Raw genomic sequence first — 24,808 nt, forward strand, 5'->3', positions numbered from 1 at the left:
GCCCACCACCACACCTGGCTAATTTTTTTTGTATTTTTAGTAGAGATGGGGTTTCACTGTGTTAGCCAGGATGGTCTCAATCTCCTGACCTCAGGTGATCCGCCCGCCTCGGCCTCCCAAAGTGCTGGGATTACAGGCGTGAGCCACTGCACCCAGCCTGATTTGGGGTTTTATACGTTGGCATACTTCTGGGGTCTTGGGTTACCTCTCCCCTGATTCTTCCCTTGGGGTGGGATGACCACGTGCTCAGTGGCCTGTTAGCACTTGGGAGGGGAGCTTGCACAGCGTGTTTACTGGAGTTGCGGGCGTTCTTCCCTTACTAGTCCAGTGTTCCTAGAGGAAGGTCACATACCAGTTAAATGCTGCCATTTTGCCTCTTGGTGCGCATGCCTGGGCCCACTATCCCAACTCCTGAGATCTTATCGGGCAGCTGCTGATCACCAGTTTCAGGTGTTTTGTTTGTTTTTGTTTTTGTTTTTGTTTTTTTGACAGTGTTGTTCTGTCACCCAGGCTGGAGTGCAGTGCTGTGATCTTGGCTTATTACAACCTCCACCTCCCAGGTTCAAGCGATTCTCCTTCCTCAGCTTCCTGAATAGCTGAGATTACAGACACCCATCACCATGCCTGGCTAATTTTTGTATTTTAAGTAAAGACGGGGTTTCACCATGTTGGCCGGGCTGGTCTCAAACTTCTGACCTCAGGTGATCCGCCTGGCTTGGCCTCCCAAAGTGCTGGGATTACAGGCATAAGCCACCGCGCCCGGCCCCAGTTTCAGGTTTTTTCTATCTATTGAAACTGCCTTTCCCTGGCATTGGCTGTAACCAATTATTATTTTAGACAGCTAACAACTGCCTGACCATCACCTGATGGTCACCTGACATTCCTGGTGGTAGGGGGCCCTCTCCTGCCCTGTTCACACCTGACTACATACTGTAACAAAGTGATGAAGGAGCTAGGAGGAGGTAAAAATGGATAACTTGAACCAATGGGTAGAAATAAGAGAGCCAAGTCAACTGGAGAAGGATTTTGTAACAATCAGGGCAATCATGGAATGGATTGGTTGAGTGTTTCTCATTCCTGAATGAATTTAAGAAGAGGGTGTGTTGTGGAAGGGAGGACAACAATGGGTAGGTGTTTTGACTGAAAGACCCACATGTTTTTTTCTAACTTTGAGGTTCCATAATGTTGTGAAAGCTGCTGTAGGAAATGCCAGTTTTGAACAAGGAAGTGAGTTCCTAGAATGGGTGCATTAAGAGAATTAATCTGGAAGTTCTGAGAGACACATCAAAAGAGGTAGAAAGGCTCCCAGAGGAAAGGCCTCATTGCAGAGACCTAGTCATAAAATCATGGGGACATAAATGTATGTGCCGAGGCAGAGACAGAAAGAATGTGGGTGAGTGGGTGCTAAGGAAGAGGAATGTGAGGATCAAGGGGAGAGCTTTTTCCTGGGTCCTCTGAAGGTTCTCTGAAAAATCAACTCACAAAAGGTAGAATAATTAGAGAGAAGGCATACAAATTTATTTAATGTATGCACAGAGTATTCATGGGAAGGATCACAGAATAATTACCCCTCAAGGTACACCATCCTGGCAAAATAGGTTATGAGAGGAGAGAGAAGAAGAATTCTGTTGAGGGGATTACTAAATGAACGGGTCAGGGAGCAGAGATCAACTTGTACGTAATCTTGCGAAAGGGTCTGTTCAGGTGTGGTGATATTCTTGGTCTTAGAGGGAGGGAAATTAAAAAACAACCGCTTCTTTTGATGGGTCTGGGCCTTAGATAAAGGCTTTGGGAGAGACGGTTGGGGCTGGAGGCCAGGGGGAAGGTCAGAGAGACCTTGAGGCTTCTTCAGTTTGTCATGACAAAGTACCATATTTTGTGGTATCAGTTTCTGAGCCCCAACAGGAACTAGCAGGATTTGGAATTGATCAGATTTGGGGAAAAGTGTGGAGAAGAGGAAGAAGTAATGAGGAGGGGGGACACCCCACTGTCATAAACATAGATGACTAAAATGATTGTCAACTGTGGGGGAAGATGATGAGTGTGGTTTTATGCTATGCTATTTTTGAGAAGGTACGTGCTGTAATCTGTTTAATGATAGGTTTTATGCAGGAAACATCACTGTACTCTAGAAGCATCTAGCACGGTGCTGGGCACAGAACAGGCACTACATGATAATGGGTTGACTATTAGTTGCGAGGGTCCTGGTGACAAATCCAGGCCCAAATATCTCAGGCAGTGTGTGTGTATGTGTACATTTTCATCTCAGAGCTCTCGATGACTCATTTGGTGGGATAAACAAATTCATGTGCCATTCTGAGAGAGACCACGTTGGGGTGGGGGTGCGGAACAATGGGAGAGGCATTTTATAGTTCATCACGATATTGGTATCTACAGCTCATTTTGTACATAAGTATTAATAGCACTTCCAGGATTTAGACAAATTAAATGTTGAGTGACAGTGAGGCATCCAAGTAGAAAAGCCCAGAAGGCAGTTGGAGACACTCAACTGGAGCTAAGGGAAGAAGTCAGGGCTATTGCTTGAGATATGAGAGATGTCACACTTCGAGGAAGAAGATGGGAAGGCTGGAGAAGCAAGGGGGGACCCACCTGAGCCTCAGGCAGGCCCAGTGAGAAAAAGGAGTGAGGGAGTGGGGAGAGGGAAGGCCAGTGAAGAAGGCAGTCCACTGTGTCCAGGAGGAGGCGGAGGGAGGAGAGAATGCTGTCAAATGCTGCAGGGGATGAGGGAGAAGAGCTCTGAAAAATGCATTTAATCCGGCACAGAGGTAGGTTTCTAGGTAACGGGGAGAATGTAGCTCTAACGGAGTGGTGAGGATGGAGTGCGTATCGCAGGGTGTCACCAAATGACTGGGCAGGAAGGAGACGAGAGTAGGGGTATGAATGGACAATTTTGTCTGTGAACGGAAAGTGAAATTTAGAGATGTGTGGTTAAAATAAGTGGTTCAGAATGTAAGACCTCAAAGAATACAAAAAAGAGTTAAGAAGATGTCTTAAAGGACATTGAATTTGAGTTGGGTGCTAAAAAATGAGTGAGCTCTGGCTGGGTGGAGAGCAGTGAATGGAAGTTTCAGGCGTGCATTTGCCTCATGGTAACATTCTGGAAATCCCCAGGGTAGTGAACTGAGTTTGAGAGGCAGAGCGCTTTGAACTGAATACAGTTCACGTCAACGGAGAGTGGGACCTGGTGCTGTTTGACTCCAGGGTCCTCTGATAGTTGGAAGAAAGTTAAATAATAGGTAGCAACGATCAGCTTATGACATACAAATTGTTGAGGTTGAAAGCTCAGGCCTTGGGGTCAGAGAAACAAACCTCTCGAACGAACTTGGAACATCTAGATCACTTAGGGTGCTAGGAGTGTGGCCTTGAGCTCCTTACTTGTGAAATATACATAGTAATACCTCCTTCAAAGCGTCGTTGTAGGGCTTAATGAGTTTAACACAAATGGCCCAGCTAACCATCTTTTGTACTAGAGAAAACTAATGTTAAGTGTTTTTGTTTTTGTTTTTGTTTTTGTTTTGACGGAGTTTCACTCTGTCGCCCAGGCTAGAGTGCAATGAGTGGCGCCATCTTGGCTCACTGCAACCTCCACCTCTTGGGTTCCAGTGATTCTTCTGCCTCAGCCTCCTGAGTAGCTCAGACTATAGTTGTGTGCCACCACGCCCGGCTAATTTTTGTATTTTTAGTAGAGATGAAGTTTCACCATGTTGGTCAGGCTGGTCTAGAACTCCTGACTGAGGTTAAGTTTTAATCAAGGTTGCTCAGCCAGTATGGAGTGGGATGAGATCAAACCTAGTTCTCCAATGCCAGAGACTGTCCTCTTTCACTTGCTTTCCTTCTCCCTTCCTCACATTTGTTAACTACTTTTTATAGGCTGGACTCTAAGGGGTGCATGCATGTCTCTCTCTCTTTCTCTCCTGTGCCTTTAGTCACATGTGGTGGGAGTAGGGTGGAGAGATGGGTACAAGGATAAATAAGGCATAGATTCTGTCCTTGAAGTGCCCATGGTCCAGGCTAGTGGGGAAGGTACTATGCAGAGAGGTAATTAAAATAAAATGTGATAAGCGCAAAAATAGACTATAAACAGAGTGTCATGGCAGCCCAGGAGTGAGATAAACTCTTCCTGGGAAAGCTGGGAAAGGCTGCATAGAACAGGTGATGCTCATCTTGGATCCTGAAGAATAAATCAGCATTTGTCAGATAGAGATCAAAGAAAAGGCATTGCAGGAGAGAAGAACACAATGCAAAGGCCTGGACTCCTGTGGCAGCCACAGCATGGTATGTTCAGGAACAGGGCAAGCTCAAAAGCTCAGCATTTGGGGTACATGTCAAGAAGAGAGGAAGATGAGGCTGAAAAACGAGGTGGGGCCAAATTGTCAAGGGAGAGTTTCATGGTGGGCCAAGGAGCTTGGGCTTTATTTTTGGGTGATGAGAAACCAGCAGAAGCCTTTGGTAGGGGAATGAGCAGGTTTAATTTTTTTTTTCTTTTTGGGAGTACCAGTTTCATTGACATATAATTCACAATTCACCTATTTAAAATGTAGAATTAAATGGTTTTTACTATACTCACTGAATTGTTCAACCATCACTACAACCAATTTTAGAATGTTTTCATCACCCCCCAAAGAAATTTCATATCCTTTAATGGTAAGAACACCCACCCCTTCTTCCCCCAATCTCTCTCCAGCTCTAGGTAACTGTTACAGTCTCATCTGTGCACCATGATGTTGCAGTCTCTTGTTGTAAGGTATCACCCAGAGTTCTTTGTCTCAAGACCAGGAGAATTAAGGAGCATGGACACAAAAAGTGAGGTTGAGGCAAAAGTTTCATAAGTGAAAGAAAGCTCTCTGCTGCTGAGAAGGGACCCGGAAGGGGGTTGCTGTTTTCACAGTTGAATGCAAAGGCTTCTACAGGAAACCGATGAGGGATTAGTGTCTCATTTGCATAAGGTGCAAATTTCTCGTCGCTCCATCCCGTCCTCCTAACGCACATGTGGGCCCTTAGCTTGAGTTACTCCATATTGCTTTGTTCCCCTTCCTGCGCATGTGTCAGGGGATGGAATTTTCTATTATGGGCATTTCCAGGCAAGTCACCTGTGTAGCCTTTCTTATCTGTGCAGCTGTGGGCATGTCTTAGGCAAGTCCTCCTGTGCAAGTTCCCTTATCTGTACCTGCAGGCTGTTTTTTTGTTTGAAAATATTCAACCGAGGACCCACCCTAACTGCCTGCCTGCTTTTTTTTCTTTCTCCTCTCTCATAACCAGTTATCTACTTTCTGTCTCTATAGCTTTGCCTACTTTGGATATTTTTTGTAAATGAAAGCATATAATATGTGGCCTATTGTGACTGCCCTCTTTCACTTAACATAATTATTTCTCCATGTTCTAATTGTGCTTCATTCCTTTTTATTGCCAAATAATATTCCATTGTTTTGGATATGCCATATTTTGTTTATCCATTCATCAGTTGATGAACATTTAGTTTGTTTCCACTTTCTGGCTAGTGTGAATAAAGTTGCTATTAACATTCATATACAAGTTTTAGTGTGGACCTAGGTTTTCATTTCTTTTGGGTATATACCTAGGACTAGAATTGCTGTATCATATGGTAACTCTATGTTTAACAATCTTATGAGAAATTGATGGACTGTTTTCCAAAACAGCTGTACCATTTTACACTCTCACCAGCAATGTATAGAGGTTCTAATTTCATTACATCTTTGCCAACTCTTGTTACTATCTGTCATATTTGTTTTTCAGGAGGCTTGCTAGGGCATCAGTTTGAAGGGTAGACAGGTGTAGACCCCTTAGGAGGCCGTTTCAGTGACCAACATGAGAGATGATAGCAGAACTGGCTGCCAATCCGGCTAATACTGTTACTGACTGTATAGACTTCTTGATCCAATTTCTGTCTTGTGGATCTACAAGTGCGGACTTGAGCATTCTACTGTGAGGAAGAAGTCTCCTCTCCCCTTCCATGGGGTCCCATTGAAGCCAGCAGGAAAGGATTTCAATCAAAGAAGAAATATACTTCTGGTGTTTACTGGTACTGTTCTCTTCAGTTACATGGTAGTTGTGAGGACTTTCCTAGCTCAGCTACATAACAGGGATTAAGGAATTTTGCCTTGTTTTCACAGGGAGGTACTCAAAATAGACAAAATCTTCTTCGGTCAGAGAATGAGATGGAAAAACAATCATTAACTCTGGAAAGCAGGATAATGAGTTCCTTCTTATGGGATTGAATCCAGTGGATAAAATTCTCTGGGCCAGCCTAGTCAAGACTCCAAACCGGCCTGGCACGGTGGCTCACGCCTGTAATCCCAGCACTTTGGGAGGCCAAGACGGGTGGATCATGAGGTCAGGAAATCGAGACCATCCTGGCGAACACGGTGAAACCCTGTCTCTACTAAAAAAACAAAAATATTAGCCGGGTGTGGTGGCGGGCGCCTGTAGTCCCAGCTACTCGGGAGGCTGAGGCAGGAGAATGGTGTGAACCCGGGAGACGTAGCTTGCAGTGAGCCAAGATCGCGTCACTGCACTCCAGCCTGGGTGACAGAGCAAGACTCCATCTCAAACAAAAAACAAAAAAACTCCAAACCAGTACCACCTTCCAATATATGAAGCTCAGCTAACAAAAACACTCTCTGATGTGAGAGTTTCGAGAATGTCATTTTTCCATTTAAGTCTTTGCTACACTACCAGTATTCTCCAAGGTCCTGCGTTAGTCCCAGTCTCGCCTCTGTGCAGTGGCCACATGATGGTTTTCTGTTTTCTCAGGAAGGCTAAGGCTCACCTACAGATTCCTCTTGCCCTGAAGAGACAGTAGAGGCCCAGGAGACTTGGAGCAGTAACACTCAGTGTCAGTGAGCCTTCTTTCATTCGATGAATATTTATTGATTCTCAACCGCACGCTGTGCTCTGTGCTAAGTCCTCTTGAGCACTGAACAAGACAAACAAAGCCCCTACCTTCAGATAACTTTCAGTCCAGGCAGAACCTCCATAAAGGAAGAGAAACACACACACACACACACACACACACACACACACACGACATTGAGAAAGAATATGTGTATGTGAGAATTTAGGCTTTAGTTAGAATGCAGTCACTTGCCCTTGAATTAGTTAGAATTGTTTAGCAAAACAGTACTCCTATCAGCATCAAAGGACTGTAGGGCTAGAGGGCAGACTTCCCTCTCCTGAAACAAAATGGAAGGGCTTGCAGGTGTATGCGTGCGTGTGTGTGTGTATGCGTGCGTGTGTGTGTGTGTGCGTGCTTGCGTACACATGCATGGGAGGGGGTTCCTCCAGGCAGGAAAATCCAGAGGGTCCTAAAGCCTCTTCTCTTCAATCTCCAACCCCCACCCTCCCACTTCAAAATGTCTAGATTGTTACAGGGCAAAGGGAGAGGAAATTGTGGGTCAGCAAAATCCCAAGTTTATAAAAATAAAGCACACACCAATGCAATAAAGTGTGTAAGACAAAGACTTTCCTTTAGAAGTGGGAGCTTGAAAGTGCAGGAGATCACAAAAAAACAAGGAAGCGATGCTTCTCTCCCAATTATTGTGCACTCTCAGCTGTATTTTGTTGACCTCGCTGATTTCAATCAGCTTTCAGCACATCCAGCCTTCACCTGCTATGAATCAAAACCTGGAGGGCTCTCTGTTCTCTGTGCTCAGGAAAAAAAAAAACCCTTTGATAAGGTTGTTATGGATGCAAGGCAGAGCGGGTTGGGCTGGGTGCTTTTCTTAGCCTGGCATTACACATTTATGATGCAAACCAATGAAGAAGCAAGGGCTCAGAGCGCAGGGTCTGGAGAGGGGGGCCTGAGGAGCAGGTGGGGCGGGGTTTGCCTTAGGGGAGTCGCTCACCCCTGTTTGTCTTTCATTGTTGGAACAAAAGGCTGATGAGGGAAGGGCAGGTGCTGGAAGGCTGTGACCACAGGTCTCCTTTGAGGAGCTTAGGACTGTGAAGCTCAGTTTAGGACTTCTATCATGATCTCTGGGCTCCTCCATGGATTGACTTTTCTCTTAGGAAGGTGAATGGACTGACGATTTTGAGCACTAGAAACCTCTTTGGCAGAACATAATCTCCATGAAGGCAGGGATTTTTTTGTCTGCTCTGTTCACTCGTCTGTTCTGATGTCTAGAAAAGTACCTGGCATAAAATAGGCATTCAATTAAGTATTTGTAGAATTAATGAACGGCTAGGCATCCTGGTTTTTAGGGCCACCCTGACAGGGGTGCATAGTATAAGATCATTTCTTCTTGGCTTTGGTGAATTTAGGAGCATTTCTGGTCTCCAGGCTGCTATAGTGACTGCTGCTGGGGGTGGTTGGGGAGGATGATAGTGAGTGTGGGAGACAGACGGTGGAGGAAAATCAGGTGGTTCAATTAGCTTGTACTAAAAAATACAGATGCTCATATACATATCACCCACCCCGTAACCGTCTACTGTTACCAAGGGAAAGAGCAGAACCCTCCTTTTCTGCTTTCTCCCACAATTAAACCCCCAAGCATATGATTTTTTTTTTTAAACTTCCTTTCTTCTTCAAGGCTACCCATAACATTACTTATTCCTATTTGGATGCTGGCTATTTATGTAACTTTGATTTTTCACCTCTAATATATCAGTTTTCTCATTTGCAAAATGGGCTTCATAAAATTGATCTCATCAAGTGGTCAAGAAAATAAATGAATTAATGTATGATCAAGCCCCTAGCACGTAAGAGCTGCCCCATGTATGCTAACATTGCGTGCCACAGCTACTACCACTAAAACTAATTATTGTTCCTCAACACAAATATGAGTCTAAGATTGCTCTTTGTGATTCAGGCCTGAGATGGGAAGAGGGAAGAGGAAGACAGCTGTTCCTGACTGGGACCATATTTCCTGAGGGCAGATGTCCCTCTTCTGATAACAGATTCCCTACCAGTCCTTTCTCAAGGCCCAGACTGATCAAGAGCCACCACTGGGTTTCTCCAAATGGTGGTGCCCAGGACACAGGGTGTTTTCAGTATTTATGTATTTATTTTTTGGGGGATGAAGTCTCACTCTGGCACCCAGGCTGGAGTGCAGTGGTGCAATCTCGGCTCACTGCAACCTCTGCCTCCCAGGTTCAAGCAATTCTCCTGCTTCCGTCTCCTGAATAGCTGGGGTTACAGGCATGTGCCACCATATCCAGCTGATTTTTGTACAGTTAGTAGAGATGGGGTTTCACCATCTTGGACAGGCTGGTCTCGAGCTCCTGACCTCAAGTGATCCGCCCACCTTGGCCTCCCAAAGTGCTGGGATTACAGGCGTGAGCCACCGCTCCTGGCCCTGTTTTCAGTGTCCTCCAGTGAGTCCCCTTACTTCTCCTTGGGAGCCGGGTCTCACCACTTAGTGCTTCTTTAATTCTCCCGGCATCCCCTGCCATGTTTTGCATGTAGTATGGTGTTATATTTCAAATTTGACATTGGATCTCATGATCTAATGAAAGACTTGGGGTTGCTTTCAGGTGGGAAAGCCAGTGTGGGAGGCTTGGGGAAGCAGCAGGATGAGGTCCTGGACTGGGTAGTGACAGCAGGCAAGTCACAGGGGCAGGTAGCCTGGGCTCACCTTCCTGCCCCACCCCTCATCAGCTGTGTGATGCCAGACATGTTATGAAACCCCTCTGTGGGTCAGTTTTCTAGTCTAGAAAGCAGCAGTGATGATCCACTCAACAAATATTTAGTAATCACCTCTGTGTGCCAGGTACAGTTTACAAAAGGCATTGACATCACAGGTGAATAGATGAGGATCTGCACGGAATAGATGAGATAGTGTATGAATTACACTCAGCTAGAAAGCATGGAACACACGTTAGCTATTGTCATTATTTCATATGGTTTAGATGCCAACATTTTGGAATATCCAGGACTTGTCATCGGTTCTCTTTGTTAGAGAGAATGTATGGAATTGGAATTGTCTAGAAAAACAGGCTATATGGTCAGTGAATCTGTCCAACATATGCTTCCCTGCAACTCTTTGCACCTAAGCACCTTGAAGGTACAACAGTTACTTATGGCTTGGGTCTTCCATTATTCCAGCTGCAATATGTACCTAACTCAACCCCACTGAATCTTCCTCTCTGCATTTTTAGGTAAAACCTCATTAACGTAACTGCAACAATGAAGACATTACCTAGTAAGTATGTTCTACTGAAATCTCACTGTTTTGAAAATGCTTTTAAGATATAGTACCTCATTGGCTCCAATGGCCAGGGAGGCCTATGCCTGATTGGAGTGTGGATAAAGGTGACACTAAGCCCCTGAGAACTGTCATAACCACATTGTGTTTCAAGTTTGAGAGCGTAATGGTTTATCCTTTGTCATCATCTACAGCATCTAGGCTCTTTGCCTAGAAGAGTTTGTGAGACTCCCCCTCCCCAACCCCCCCAGCCCCACATTGTAGACAAAAAGGTTATAATAGACTGTGTGTGAGTTTGGGGATCAAACAAATAAGCATTCAATTCCAGGTATATCACTTGGGGAAAAGGCCTAGTAGCTTACTGACCTCAGTTTTTTCCAAGAGAAAATAGGGCAACAATATATATTCCAAAGAGTTGTATGAGAATTACGTGTCTATAGTGAGATGTGTAGCATGCCTCCATAAATATTCCTTCACTTTCCTCTTCTCACCCTCCTCCTCCCCACAACACCACCTTTCCTGTGTGTCCCTAATGTTCTCTGGGGTTGATCATCACCCCTTATCTCCACTATGTCTCGAGTTGTGGAGTGTGTGTGTGTGTGTGTGTGTGTGTGTGTGTTTTGTGTGTGTGGTAGTGGAAGGGGGTGGGGAGAGACAACATGGAGCCTGGCTCCTTCTCTGCTCTGTCCTGCGGGAGGAACCTAGCACAGCAGCCCCACGCGGCTCACATAATACCATAAGTAAAACACAAACAAAGCAGAGGTTGTTCTGCTTGTCAGCCTCCAAGACCATATGGAGCTGAGACATGATTGTATTACCTCTGCTATACTGCAGTCGAGCTAAACAGAAAAGCCATAATAAACTATTCTGGGAGGTCCCTGAGCTCCACACACAGAACACAAACAGATAAACAAGAGGGTGGCTGTTTTTTTTTTTTGTTTCGTTTTGTTGTGGGTTTTTTTTTTTTTTTTTTGAAGGAGCACCAGAGAAACAAGGGAGAAAGTGAGAAAAAAAAAAAAATGGAGGGGTGCGGTGGCTCATACCTGTAATCCCAGCACTTTGGAAGGCCGAGGAGGGTGGATCACCTGAGGTCAGGAGTTCGAGACCAGCCTGGCCAACATGGTGAATCCCCATCTCTACTAAAAATACAAAAATTAGCTGGGCGTGGTGGCTGGGGCCTATAATCCCAGCTACTGGGGAAGCTGAGGCAGAAGAATCGCTTGAACCCGAGAGGCAGATGTTGCAGTGAGCCGAGATCACGCCATTGCACTCCAGCCTGGGCAACAAGAGTGGAACTCTGTCTAAAAAAAAAAAAAAAAAGGAAGAAGAAAAAGGAAGAAAGAGAAGGGGAGAAAGTAGGAAAGAGGGCTATGGTTCAGGACCATTTTAGTGGAACTGCTGGATCAATGGAGCATTGCTCCTGAAAAGATTTATACCCTCTGGGGGACTCGTGGTTTCACCTAGGCAGAGAGTAAAATCTGATTGTAAATTTAACTTCTCTGTGGTATGTGTCTATATTTGTAGAGGAGTTGGGAGAATTGAAGAGGAAAAGATGCAACACAGCATTGAGGAATATTTGGAACACCTTTAAGTCTACCCATATCTCCTTTCCTCTTTCCCCCTCCTTGTGTCCCTCATCCTCATGATTCCAGTCCAAACAGGTTGATGAGACTCATATTTTGTGACACTGACTAGACTCTTTACTTCAGCAGGGTTGGAGCTGTGGGCTCAGAGAGAGAGACAGTGTGTGTGTGAATGTGTGTGTGGATATGTATGTGCAAGGAGTGAGGGTGGATGGATAGAAGGGTACACGTTCAGATAGAAGCTATATTGCCCCTGGGGTTGGCAGGCTATATGCCCACTGGGAGTCTTCCCAGACCTCAGGAAAAACTAGAGAAAGTAAATCAGGAAGAAAGAAAAAATAAACAAAAACAAAATGAAACAAAACAAAACCTCACAGCCACAGCCACCCAAGCCTTACAATAGGAAAGAAGGATTCCCAAAGTGTCAACAAACCCATATGGAAATGTCTGCAAGATTAAAAAAAGCAAATTCCCTGTTTGAATGTTGTTTCTCCCAGGTGTGAAGGCAGGTCCCAGCACTTTGAGAACTGCTGTCTGTTTTGAAAGTGTATATAAGGATAGAGTTCAAATGCAATGCAACCATCAGCAGTAATTACTTTTATGTAGCCACTACCTCCTACTCAAACATTATAGCCACTTTTTCAAATTCTTAACTTATAAAAGCCATATACGATGGCAGTTGAGGATGAGGGATTTTGATTTAGACAAACCTGGGTTCAAATCCCAGTCTGACACTTATCCATTGCGGGGCCTTGAGGCATCTAGTGTAGGAAGATGGTATAAACAGTCTTGGGGAAGCAGCCTGCTGCTAGCCTCAAGAGCAAAATATAGAATTCTACTCTGTGGAGGATCATGGGGAGAAAAGGAGCAATTAGATTATCTGATGGATATAAATGTTTGAAAAATTATTGCTAGGCGATAGATCAATTGGAGTATTTGGCAGTGGTCGTGGGGAGTCCATTTGACCCCTGAACAACAGAGACTTGAGCTCCATGGTCTACTTGTACACAGGTATTTTTTTCCAACTAAACGTTGGTTGAAAATACAGTATTTGCAGGATGTGAAGCCTGTGTACATGGAGGGTCGACTTTTCCTATAGGCAGGTTGCTCAGGGCTGACGTTGGGACTTGGATATGCGTGGATTTGGACGACCTGGCTCAGCAGAGAGCAATACTTACACAGTCATCATAGTATAAATGCAGATGATTGATTCAACCCCAAATGTGATATAATTACACCAGAAGGATAGGTGAGAGATAGTAGGAAGAAGGTGGCAGTGTATTAGAGAACAAAATTCTCAATTGCAATAAAAGGAATTTAGTAGAAACTGTCTAAAATGGTTAACTTGAGAAATAGCAATATGAATATGTTATTTAAAATGGTAAAGGTAACTGCCAGTAGAAATTGCTAAGAGTTGAGAGAGGTTACCTCTGTGGGACTGAGGAGGTAAGGAGGAGTAGAGCTATTGGTTGATATGAGTCTTTTAGTACGACTTAATTTGTAAAACCATGTATATAGATTACTCTGATAAAAACAAAATTAATTTAGAAAGATAGTACATACAAAGTGCTTAGCATGGTGCTTGGCACACATTAAAGTCTTAATAAACATTAACCAACATTATCGGCTGGGCACGGTGGCTCACACCTGTAATCCTAGCACTTTGGGAAGCCGAGGCGGGTGGATCACTTGAGGTCAGAAGTTCGAGACTAGCCTGGGCAACATGGCAAAACCCCGTCTCTACCAAAAATACAAAAATTAGCCAGGTGTGTTGGAGTGTGCCTGTAATTCCAGCTACTTGGGAGTGGTGGAATGTGCCTATAATTCCAGCTACTTGGGGGGCTGAGGTGGGATAATCGCTTGAAACCTGGAGGCAGAGTTTGCAGTGAGCCAAGATGGCACCACTGCACTCCAGTCTAGGTGACAGAGTGAGACTGTCTCAAAAATAATAAATAAATAAATAAACAAACATTAACCATCATTATAGAACTAGACTGTGTAGGAAAAGATAATTTTTTCCATTCCCCTGCCTTTAGTCAGGCCAACAGCTAAACTCCCCCACAGGGCTGGTGATATCATTGGGTAAATCCAGTGACTCTGCCAGCATCAACCATCTGTGTGACTTTGGTGAGGCCTTTTCCCATAGTCTATAATAACCTCAGCAAGGTTGAACGTCAGGGCCAATCCTGGGCACAATTGCCACATAGGTAAAGTTGCTGTAATAGGCTTTCTGTCCTTGTAGAAGGCTGAATAATGGTTCTACAAATATGCCCATGTCTTAGTCCCCAGAACCTGTGAATGTCATTGGGTATTTGGCAAAAGGGTGTTTGCAGATGTGATTAAATTAGGGATCTTGAGATAGGGAGAATATTATCTTATTATCTTGATGGGTCCAATATAAATAAAACCGTCTTTATAAGAGGGGAGCAGAGGAGTCAGAATCAAGGATAGTAGGAGATAGGACAACAGAAGGAAGAAACTGGAATGATGAGCTTTGAAGATGGAGGAAAGGGCCACAAGCCAAGCAATATAGGCTGCCATGGGAATCTGAAAATGTCAAGGAAATAGATTCTCCCCTCAGGACCTCCAGAAGAATCAGTCCTACTGACCTCTTGACTATAGCAAGGTGAAATTGACTTCAAACTTCTGACCTCCAGTCCTGAGGAAAGTATGTGTTGTCTTAAGCCACTAGGTTTGCCATAATCAGATACAGCAGCAATAGGAAACCAAATAGAGTCCTAAGCCCCCCAAATTTCCCTCCCTTTCTCTTCAGCTTCTACCATCCAACCAACATAAAGCAAGTCTGGTAACCAGGGCCTGTCTGGGAAATGGGAAAATTTGTTTGCATTAAAGTGTTATGAGTTGTTGCATAGCTTTCCAAGAAATTTTACATCAAGAAAAAAAGATTCCAGGAAGAGAGCATGAAGAACAGAAATGTTTTCATTCACATTTGTATTTCTAGTATAGTCGGCCCTCCATATCCACAGGTTCTACATTCCTGGATTTGGCTGATTACAGATCAAAAATATTTGGAAAAAAAATAAAAATAAAAATACAACAATAAGAAATGGTACAAATGAAAATATAGTATAGCAACTATTTATACAGCATGGATATTGCATTAGGTATTATAAGTAATCTAGAGATGATTTAAAGTATATGGAAGGATGTGAGTAGGTTATATGCAAATACTATACCATTTTATATAGGGACTTGAGCATCTGTGGATTTTGGTATCTAGGGGTAGGGGTCCTGGAAAAAAATCCCCTGCAGATACCAAGGGATGGCTGTACCTACCACAGTGCTTGGCCAATAAACAATTGCTGAAAGAGTGAATGAGTAAGTAGCTAAATACATAAACGAATAAATCCCTGAATAAGGACCCTAGACTTAAAGAAGCATTCTATCACTGCTCATTAGTCAAAGATATTTAATACTTCTTACTGTTGAGAAAGCCTTCTTGCTGCCTAATTGAAATCCCCCAAGCTGAATTTTAAGTGCTGTCTTTTTTATCCTCAGTGGATTTAGTGAACATCTGGTGACCAACCAACATCTATTAAATCACTCACAGTTTTCTTTTTTCTGGCTAAATAATCTCCATTCAATGAACTATTCATATCAGTCTTCTCTTGTCATGGTCAGAGCAGGCCAGTTTCAATGGTGGGCTTTGCTGTGAGCTCGCTGGCTAAAAGGAACTACAATAGAATGGGGTTTCTATTGTATTCTAGTTCTCTAACCTTTGCACACATTTGTTTAGGGGCTATGTACAGAGAGATTCTCCTGTCTTTGTTGTCAGCATTGTGCTTAGAGAAAGTAGAACAATCTGAGTCACATGTGTCAGTGGCCTATTTCTGTAACCTGTGGAGGCACCACACTGAGCAGTTAAGAGTATGGATTTTAGCCTCTGATAAACCTCAGTTCAGGCATGGTTCTCTTACTATCTGTGTGGTGTTGGGCGGATCACTGAAGCTCTCTAAACTTGATTACTATCGTCTCTAATACATAATCTCTAAAACAGGAAGCTTGTAATGTTGTTGTGAAGATTAAATTAGATAATATAATTAGCACTCTTAATTGTGCCTGGCCCTTAGTGAGTGCTTACTAAATGTTAACTATTAATGGTGAAGAAATTGGGAAAGGGTGTGGCAAAGCTTGCTTTTCTCCTTCCAGGACAGTCAGGGCCATTCACGGGGTGGAGTAGGGTGGGGGATTCAGGTCAGGTTATCTTGGGCAAGGAATATCATCATTCATTCATTCATCCATTCATCCATTGCATGCGCTTTTATTTTGTGCCCTCAAGGCATCCTCAATGAAGTAGGGAAACAAACAGATAAACTTACACTTGTGAGGCCCTGTGATAAGGGGTTCTGCAGTGGCTTCTAGAGAAGGAGATGTTTGAATGAGTTTTAGAAGATGAATAGGTGCTATTTCTGAGGGCTCTGTTCTGTTCCATTGATCTATATCTCTGTTTTGGTACCAGTACCATGCTGTTTTGGTTACTGTAGCCTTGTAGTATAGTTTGAAGTCAGGTAGTGTGATGCCTCCAGCTTTGTTCTTTTGGCTTAGGATTGACTTGGTGATGCGGGCTCTTTTTTGGTTCCATATGAACTTTAAAGTAGTTTTTTCCAATTCTGTGAAGAAAGTCATTGGTAGCTTGATGGGGATGGCATTGAATCTGTAAATTACCTTGGGCAGTATGGCCATTTTCACGATATTGATTCTTCCTACCCATGAGCATGGAATGTTCTTCCATTTGTTTGTATCCTCTTTTATTTCCTTGAGCAGTGGTTTGTAGTTCTCCTTGAAGAGGTCCTTCACATCCCTTGTAAGTTGGATTCCTAGGTATTTTATTCTCTTTGAAGCAATTGTGAATGGGAGTTCACTCATGATTTGGCTCTCTGTTTGTCTGTTGTTGGTGTATAGGAATGCTTGTGATTTTTGTACATTGATTTTGTATCCTGAGACTTTGCTGAAGTTGCTTATCAGCTTAAGGAGATTTTGGGCTGAGACGATGGGGTTTTCTAGATAAACAATCATGTCATCTGCAAACAGGGAAAATTTGACTTCCTCTTTTCCTAATTGAATAACCTTTATTTCCTTCTCCTGCCTGATTGCCCTGGCCAGAACTTCCAACACTATGTTGAATAGGAGCGGTGAGAGAGGGCATCCCTGTCTTGTGCCAGTTTTCAAAGGGAATGCTTCCAGTTTTTGCCCATTCAGTATGATATTGGCTGTGGGTTTGTCATAGATAGCTCTTATTATTTTGAAATACGTCCCATCAATACCTAATTTATTGAGAGTTTTTAGCATGAAGGGTTGTTGGATTTTGTCAAAGGCTTTTTCTGCATCTATTGAGATAATCATGTGGTTTTTGTCTTTGGCTCTGTTTATATGCTGGATTACATTTATTGATTTGCGTATATTGAACCAGCCTTGCATCCCAGGGATGAAGCCCACTTGATCATGGTGGATAAGCTTTTTGATGTGCTGCTGGATTCGGTTTGCCAGTATTTTATTGAGGATTTTTGCATCAATGTTCATCAAGGATATTGGTCTAAAATTCTCTTTTTTGGTTGTGTCTCTGCCCGGCTTTGGTATCAGAATGATGCTGGCCTCATAAAATGAGTTAGGGAGGATTCCCTCTTTTTCTATTGATTGGAATAGTTTCAGAAGGAATGGTAGCAGTTCCTCCTTGTACCTCTGGTAGAATTCGGCTGTGAATCCATCTGGTCCTGGACTCTTTTTGGTTGGTAAATTATTGATTATTGCCACAATTTCAGCTCCTGTTATTGGTCTATTCAGAGATTCAACTTCTTCCTGGTTTAGTCTTGGGAGAGTGTATGTGTCGAGGAATGTATCCATTTCTTCCTACAACTATCTGATCTTTGACAAACCTGAGAAAAACAAGCAATGGGGAAAGGATTCCCTATTTAATAAATGGTGCTTGGAAAACTGGCTAGCCATATGTAGAAAGCTGAAACTGGATCCCTTCCTTACACCTTATACAAAAATCAATTCAAGATGGATTAAAGATTTAAACGTTAGACCTAAAACCATAAAAACCCTAGAAGAAAACCTAGGCATTACCATTCAGGACATAGGCGTGGGCAAGGACTTCATGTCCAAAACACCAAAAGCAATGGCAACAAAAGCCAAAATTGACAAATGGGATCTAATTAAACTAAAGAGCTTCTGCACAGCAAAAGAAACTACCATCAGAGTGAACAGGCAACCTACAACATGGGAGAAAATTTTCGCAACCTACTCATCTGACAAAGGGCTAATATCCAGAATCTACAGTGAACTCAAACAAATTTACAAGAAAAAAACAAACAACACCATCAAAAAGTGGGCGAAGGACATGAACAGACACTTCTCAAAAGAAGACATTTATGCAGCCAAAAAACACATGAAAAAATGCTCATCATCACTGGCCATCAGAGAAATGCAAATCAAAACCACTATGAGATATCATCTCACACCAGTTAGAATGGCAATCAGTAAAAAGTCAGGAAACAACAGGTGCTTGAGAGGATGTGGAGAAATAGGAACACTTTTACACTGTTGGTGGGACTGTAAACTAGTTCAACCATTGTGGAAGTCAGTGTGGCGATTCCTCAGGGATCTAGAGCTAGAAATACCATTTGACCCAGCCATCCCATTACTGGGTATATACCCAAATGACTATAAATCATGCTGCTATAAAGACACATGCACACGTATGTTTATTGCGGCACTATTCACAATAGCAAAGACTTGGAACCAACCCAAATGTCCAACAATGATAGACTGGATTAAGAAAATGTGGCACATATACACCATGGAATACTATGCAGCCATAAAAAATGATGAGTTCATGTCCTTTGTAGGGACATGGATGAAACTGGAAACCATCATTCTCAGTAAACTATCGCAAGAACAAAAAACCAAACACCGCATATTCTCACTCATAGGTGGGAATTGAACAATAAGATCACATGGACACAGGAAGGGGAATATCACACTCTGGGGACTGTGGTGGGGAGGGGGGAGGGGGGAGGGATAGCATTGGGAGATATACCTAATGCTAGATGACGAGTTAGTGGGTGCAGCGCACCAGCATGGCACATGTATACATATGTAACTAACCTGCACAATGTGCACATGTACCCTAAAACTTAAAGTATAATAAAAAAATTAAAAAAATAAAAATCAAAAAAAAAAAAAAAAAAAGATGAATAGGTGCTACTAGGAAGAGATATTGGCATTCCAAACAGAAGATGAAACAGAACATAGAAAGCCATCAAATGTGCAACAGCACAACGGGTCCCAGGGGATGTAAGAAGGAAGTCATAAAAGTTATTTATCCTATTTCAAGTTTTCTACTTTCTTTTCTCCCCCTTCCCCTTCTACTTCCTCTTCCCCTTCCCCTCCCCTCCCTTCCCTTCCCCTCCCTTCCACTCCCTTCCCCTTCCCTCCCCTCCCTTCCCCTCCCCTCGCCTCCCTTTCCCTTTCCCTCTTTCTTTCTTTCTTTCTTTCTTTCTTTCTTTCTTTCTTTCTTTCTTTCTTTCTTTCTTTCTTTCTCTGTCTCTCTCTTTCTTTCTTTTTTGACAGTCTCACTCTGGCTGGAGCGCAGTGGCACCATCTTGGCTCACTACAATCTCTGCCTCCCAGGTTCAAGCAATTCTTGTGCCTCACCCTCCTGAGTAGCTGGGACTACAGATGCATGTCACCATGCCTGACTAATTTTTTGTATTTTTTGGTAGAGACAGGGTTTCACCGTGTTGGCAAGGCTGGTCTCAAACTCCTGACCTCAAGTGATCCAGCCACCTTGGCCTCTCAAATTGTGAGGATTACAGGTGTGAGCCACTGAGGCTAGCCCAGTTTTCTACTTTCTTAGTATTTGTTGGTGATATGGTTTGGCTCTGTGTCCCCACCCAAAACTCATGTTGAGTAGTGATCCCCAGTGTTGGAGGTGGGACCTAGTGGGAGGTGATTGAATCATGGAGGTGGTTTCTAAAGGTTTAGCATCATCCCCCTGGTTCTGTCTTGTGATAGAGTTCTCATGAGATCTGGTTGTTTGCAAGTGTGTAGCACCTCCCTCTTTGCTCTCTCTCCCTCCTGTCGTGCAGGACGTGCTGGCTTCCTCTTTGCCTTCCTCCATGATGTAAGTTTCCTGAGGACTCCCCAGCCATACTTCCTGTACAGCCTGTGGAACTGTGAACCAATTAAACCTTTTTTCTTTATAAATTACCCAGTCTCAGGTAATTCTTTATAGCAATGTGAGAATGGACTAATACAGTGGACTTGTACTTGGCCTCCTTAGAGTTGGGTTCCACTCTATGGCCGTTTGACAAGGAGTAGTGAGCAGAAGTCACTTGTGCTAGGGCATTTTATTATTGACATGAAAACTTTCCAAACTCTCTTTTCTTTTATTACAGTGACTGGTAATGTTTAAGATGGCAGCTGTTCTCTTAGAGTAGGTGTGGAGAGAGGAGACATAGAACAGAGTCCCTATTTCTGTTCTATTCCATATCGTATAATTTACAGAATAATACCTCTTATTGCTACAAGTCAGCAAGACTTTGAGGTCGTTTGTTACTGCAGCATAACCTACTCTATCCTGACTTGTCAGGTAAATATAGCTTAAAGAAATAGCAATATTTGGTTTCCTTTCCCCCCCTTTTCAGACCCACCCTCACTCTCAAGACATAGGGCAGAGTTAAAGAATTTCAAAGGCAGCTTTGAATGAGAAATGTCAAAAATGAAGACTGTCCATGTGTGTGCAGTTGGAGTTCCCACCCAACTCTTTGCCTTTGGGGAGGGAAGGTATTGTTCAGGGATTGGCTGTAAGCATGGTGCTTTGGGTTTCCCTGGCGGCAATTGCCTCCCTGAGCCACTGCCCAGCACCAGTGTGTGGGTTCCTCCAGCTGGGTCCCACGGTGATTCTCCATAATAATGATGCCACTTTCCTTTGCACAGTTCTCTGCCCAGGGTAATGTGCTTTCACATATTTTACTTCGCTGACACATCACAACAACTAGTGAGGTTGGTGTTATGATTAATCTCATTTCACAAATGAAAAAACAAGAGGTCAAAAAGGTTATGTGACTTGTGCAAGATCACACAATTAGTAAATTTTAGAGACATGTTTCAATCTGGGGTCTGCTGATACCAGCCTATGAATTCTTTCTGCTCAATGTCTTCTGCCTCCCCCTACCATTTTTTCCCCCCCGAGGATGGTTCAGCCTGCCTTTCTAAATACACCCAGAAACACAGAGTTTTCAATTCATAATAGTGATGGCTTCAGAGACAAAGTGAAAAAAACAAACAAAAAACAACCTTGTAGGAAGTTTCTTTCCAGCTATTCACTTTTTTCCCATCAGAAAAAAATGTAAGGGGTATCGTTATGATCTTCCAAATACTTTTATTATAAATATGCAATGTCTATTTGTCCATCCCTACACAGACCCAGATTTTAGCTTTGAGGAGCTTAGTCTTTTCCGAGTCTTTTCTACTGCAGAGCTTTGGCTCATTCTAGAATGTTTTAGACTGTAGCCTACAATTTTTTTTTTTTTTTTTTTTTTGCGACACAGCCTCGCTCTGTCTCCCAGGCTGGAGTGCAGTGGCATGATCTTGGCTCACTGCAACTTCTGCCTTCTGGGTTCAAGTGATTGTCTTGCCTCAGCCTCCTGAGTAGCTGGGATTACAGGTGAGTGCCACCACGTCCGGCTATTTTTTCCTATTTTTAGTAGAGACAGGGTTTCACTATGTTGGTCAGGCTGATCTCAAATTCCTGACCTCAAGTGATCTGCCCACCTCAGCCTCCCAAAGTGCTGGGATTACAGATGTGATTCACCGCATCCTGTAGCGTCCCTTCTCCACAGAGCCTTTCCTAATCACCCCAAATCTATTCTGGTTTGGTTCTTATCCTGTAATGTCTTCTATTATGCCTAGCTGTAAACATGTCTGACTTCCTCACTGAAATGTGAGCTCTTGGTGAATAGGGACTGTGACATACACATTTTTGAGGGGGCTGATGTAATAGATTAGAAGGCCCTGGGTTTTAGCATGAGCTCTGTCATTTGCTAAAGTCTGTAGCCTTTGACAAACCACGTCACTTCTCTAGGCCTCAGTTTTCTTTTTTGTAAAATATGAGTGTTGGGATAAAGGCTTCAAAGGCCTATGATCTCTAAAATCACAGGCAAACATTCATATCTATGTGCAATTTCTTTAGAAATGATTCAAAATATTTATCAGATTCTTAAAGAGGTCTGTAATCTAAGAAAGTTTACAAAACAATAAAGAATATTTGTTTCCTTCAAGCTCTAACATTCTGAGACTGTTTTTAAAAAATCCATCAATCAATGGAGCAGAACAGAAAGCCCAGAAATAGACCTACACTTATATAGTCATTTGATTTTTGACAAAAGTGCAAAAGCCATAAAGAAGGGAAAAAAAGTCTTTTAACAATTTTTTTTTTTTTTTTCCTGAGACAGGCTCTGTTTCTGTCACTAAGCAATCCTCCTACCTCAGCCTCTTGAGTAGCTGGGACCACAGCTGCATGCCACCATGCCCAGCTAATTTTTTTGTTTTTTGTAGAGCATGGTCTTGCTATGTTGTCCAGACTCATCTTAAACCCCTGGCTTCAAGCAGTCCTCCTGCTTCAGCCTCCCAAAATTCTGGGATGACAGGCATGAGCCACCACACTGGCAACAATTTTTACTGAAAACAACTGGATATTTATATGGAAAAAAAATTTTCCTTGGTCCCTACCATATATGAAAATTAATTTGAGATGGATTACAGACCTGAATGTAAAAGCTAAAACTACAAAGTGTCTAGGCCAGGTGTGGTGGCTCACACCTGTAATCCTAGCACTTTGGGAGGCTGAGGTGGGCAGATCGCTTGAGTCCAGGAGTTTCAGACCAGCCTGGGCAACCCGGCAAAACCCCATGTCTACAAAAAATACAAAAATTATCCAGGTGTGGTGGCAAGCGCCTGTAGTCCCAGCTACTAGGGAGGCTGAGGTGGGAGAATTGCTTGAGCCTGGAAGGTCAAGGCTTCAGTGAGCCATGATCGTGTCACTGCACTCCAACCTGTGTGACAGAGTGAGACCCTGTCCTAAAAAAACAAAGTGCAGTGGCTCAAGCCTGTAATCCCAGCACTTTGAGAGGCCAAGGCAGATGGATTACTTGAGGTTAGGCGTTTGAGACCAGCCTGGCCAACATGGCGAAACCCCATCTCTACTAAAAAAATACAAAAATTAGCTGGGCGCCATGGCACACACCTGTAGTTCCAGCTACTTCGGAGGCTGAGGCATGAGAATTGCTTGAACGCAGGAGGCAAAGGTTGCAGTGAGGAGAGATTGAGCCACTGCACTTCAGCCTGGGCAACAGAGCAAAACTGTCTCAAAAAAAAAAAGAGGACTGGGTGCCAAAACCAGCCTGCCCAACATGGTGAAGCCCCATCTCTACAAAAAATACCAAAAAATCAGCCAGGTGTGGTGGCATGTGCCTATCATCCCAGCTACTTGGGAGGCTGAGGCAGGAGAATCGCTTGAACCCGGGAGGCGGAGGTTGCAGTGAGCCGGGATCGTGCAATTGCACTCCAGCCTGGGTGACAGAGCAAGACTCCATCTCGAAATAAATAAATAAATAAATAAACAAACGAATAAATAAAAGAACTGGCACAACACAATAATGAAAAGACAAACAACATTAACAAAAAAATGGGCAACAGATTGAACAGATACTTCACTAAAGAAAGTTTACAAATGGCCAATAAGTACATGAAAATATACTCAACAATGAGATACCACTACATGTCTATAAGAATGGCTAAAATGTAAAAGGCAGCCAACATCAAATGTTGGCAAAGATGAGGATTAACTGTAACTCTCATGCATTATGAGTTGCAGTACACAGACACTTTTGAAACCAGTCTGGTAGTTTTTTTGTAAAACTAAACATATATCTATCTTATGATGCAGCACTACCACTGCTGGTTATTTATCCAAGAAAAGTAAAGACAAGTATCCGTAAAGTGACTTGTAGAAGATTCATAGCAACTTGATTGATTAAAGCCCCAACCTGGAAACAGCCCAGGTGTTCATCAACAGGAGAATGGATACAAATAAAAGAATACCACTCAGCAGTAAAAGGGAACAAACTACTGATACATGCCTCAATACAAATGAATCTCAAAAATGTTGTGCCTTACATTGTGAAGGAAGGCTGGCACCAAGAGTACATACTGCATTATTTTATTTACGTGAACTTCTATAATAGGCAAAACTAATATAAAGTGAAAAAATCACAACAGTGGTGTCTTCTGGAGGACAGGAGTGGGGTTTAATTGGGAGGATCATGAGGAAAACTTCCAGGGTGATGGTCATGTTCTACACTTTGATAGGATTTTGGTTTACACATGGGTATGCATTTATCAAAGCTCATTGAATGTTACACTTAAGATTTCTTTCTACTTTTTGAGACAGGGTCTCACTCTGTTGCCCAGGCTGGAGTGTGGTTGAGAAATCTTGACTCACTGCAACCTCCACATCCTGAGTTCAAGTGATTCTTCCACTTTAGCCTCCTGAGTAGCTGAGACTACAGGCATGCACCACCATGCCCAGCTAATTTTTGTATTTTTTGGTAGAGATGGGTTTTTGCCATGTTGGCCAGGCTGGTCTCAAACTCCTGACCTCAAGTGATCCAAGAAAGTGCTGGGATTATAGGTGTGAGCCAACACACCTGGCCGATACACTTAAGATTTGTGCATTTCATGGTATGTAAATTTTTCTTTAACAAAAATAACCATAAACAAATACTGAAGACTAATGATTTGCATGCTGAAGTGTTTCAGGGTGAACTGCACTGATGTCTGCAATTTACTTTGAAAAGCATCCAAAAACATAAGGTAGATTGATGGGGGATATGAGAGATGGCTAGATGGTCGATGGACAGATATGTGATAAATATAGAAAAATGATAATTGGCGAATCTAGGAGGTGAGTATATGGGCATTCACTATACAGTTCTTTCAACTTTTTTGCTATGCTTTAAA

At 43.0% G+C, this 24,808-nt stretch overlaps 1 long non-coding RNA gene across 1 annotated transcript in view; it reads left to right on the plus strand.

Moving 5' to 3' along the window:
* Positions 1–19,962, plus strand: part of LOC104001329 (uncharacterized) — a 46,999-nt gene extending 27,037 nt beyond the window's left edge. Inside the window, exons 2-3 of the long non-coding RNA XR_673077.3 lie at positions 10,135–10,178; positions 19,876–19,962. This is a non-coding gene — a long non-coding RNA (uncharacterized LOC104001329). The remainder of the gene's footprint in view (positions 1–10,134; positions 10,179–19,875) is intronic.
* The last annotated feature ends 4,846 nt before the right edge of the window (positions 19,963–24,808 follow it).

This window comes from Pan troglodytes, chromosome 9 (genome assembly GCF_028858775.2).
Source record: "Pan troglodytes isolate AG18354 chromosome 9, NHGRI_mPanTro3-v2.0_pri, whole genome shotgun sequence".
NCBI lineage: Eukaryota > Metazoa > Chordata > Mammalia > Primates > Hominidae > Pan > Pan troglodytes.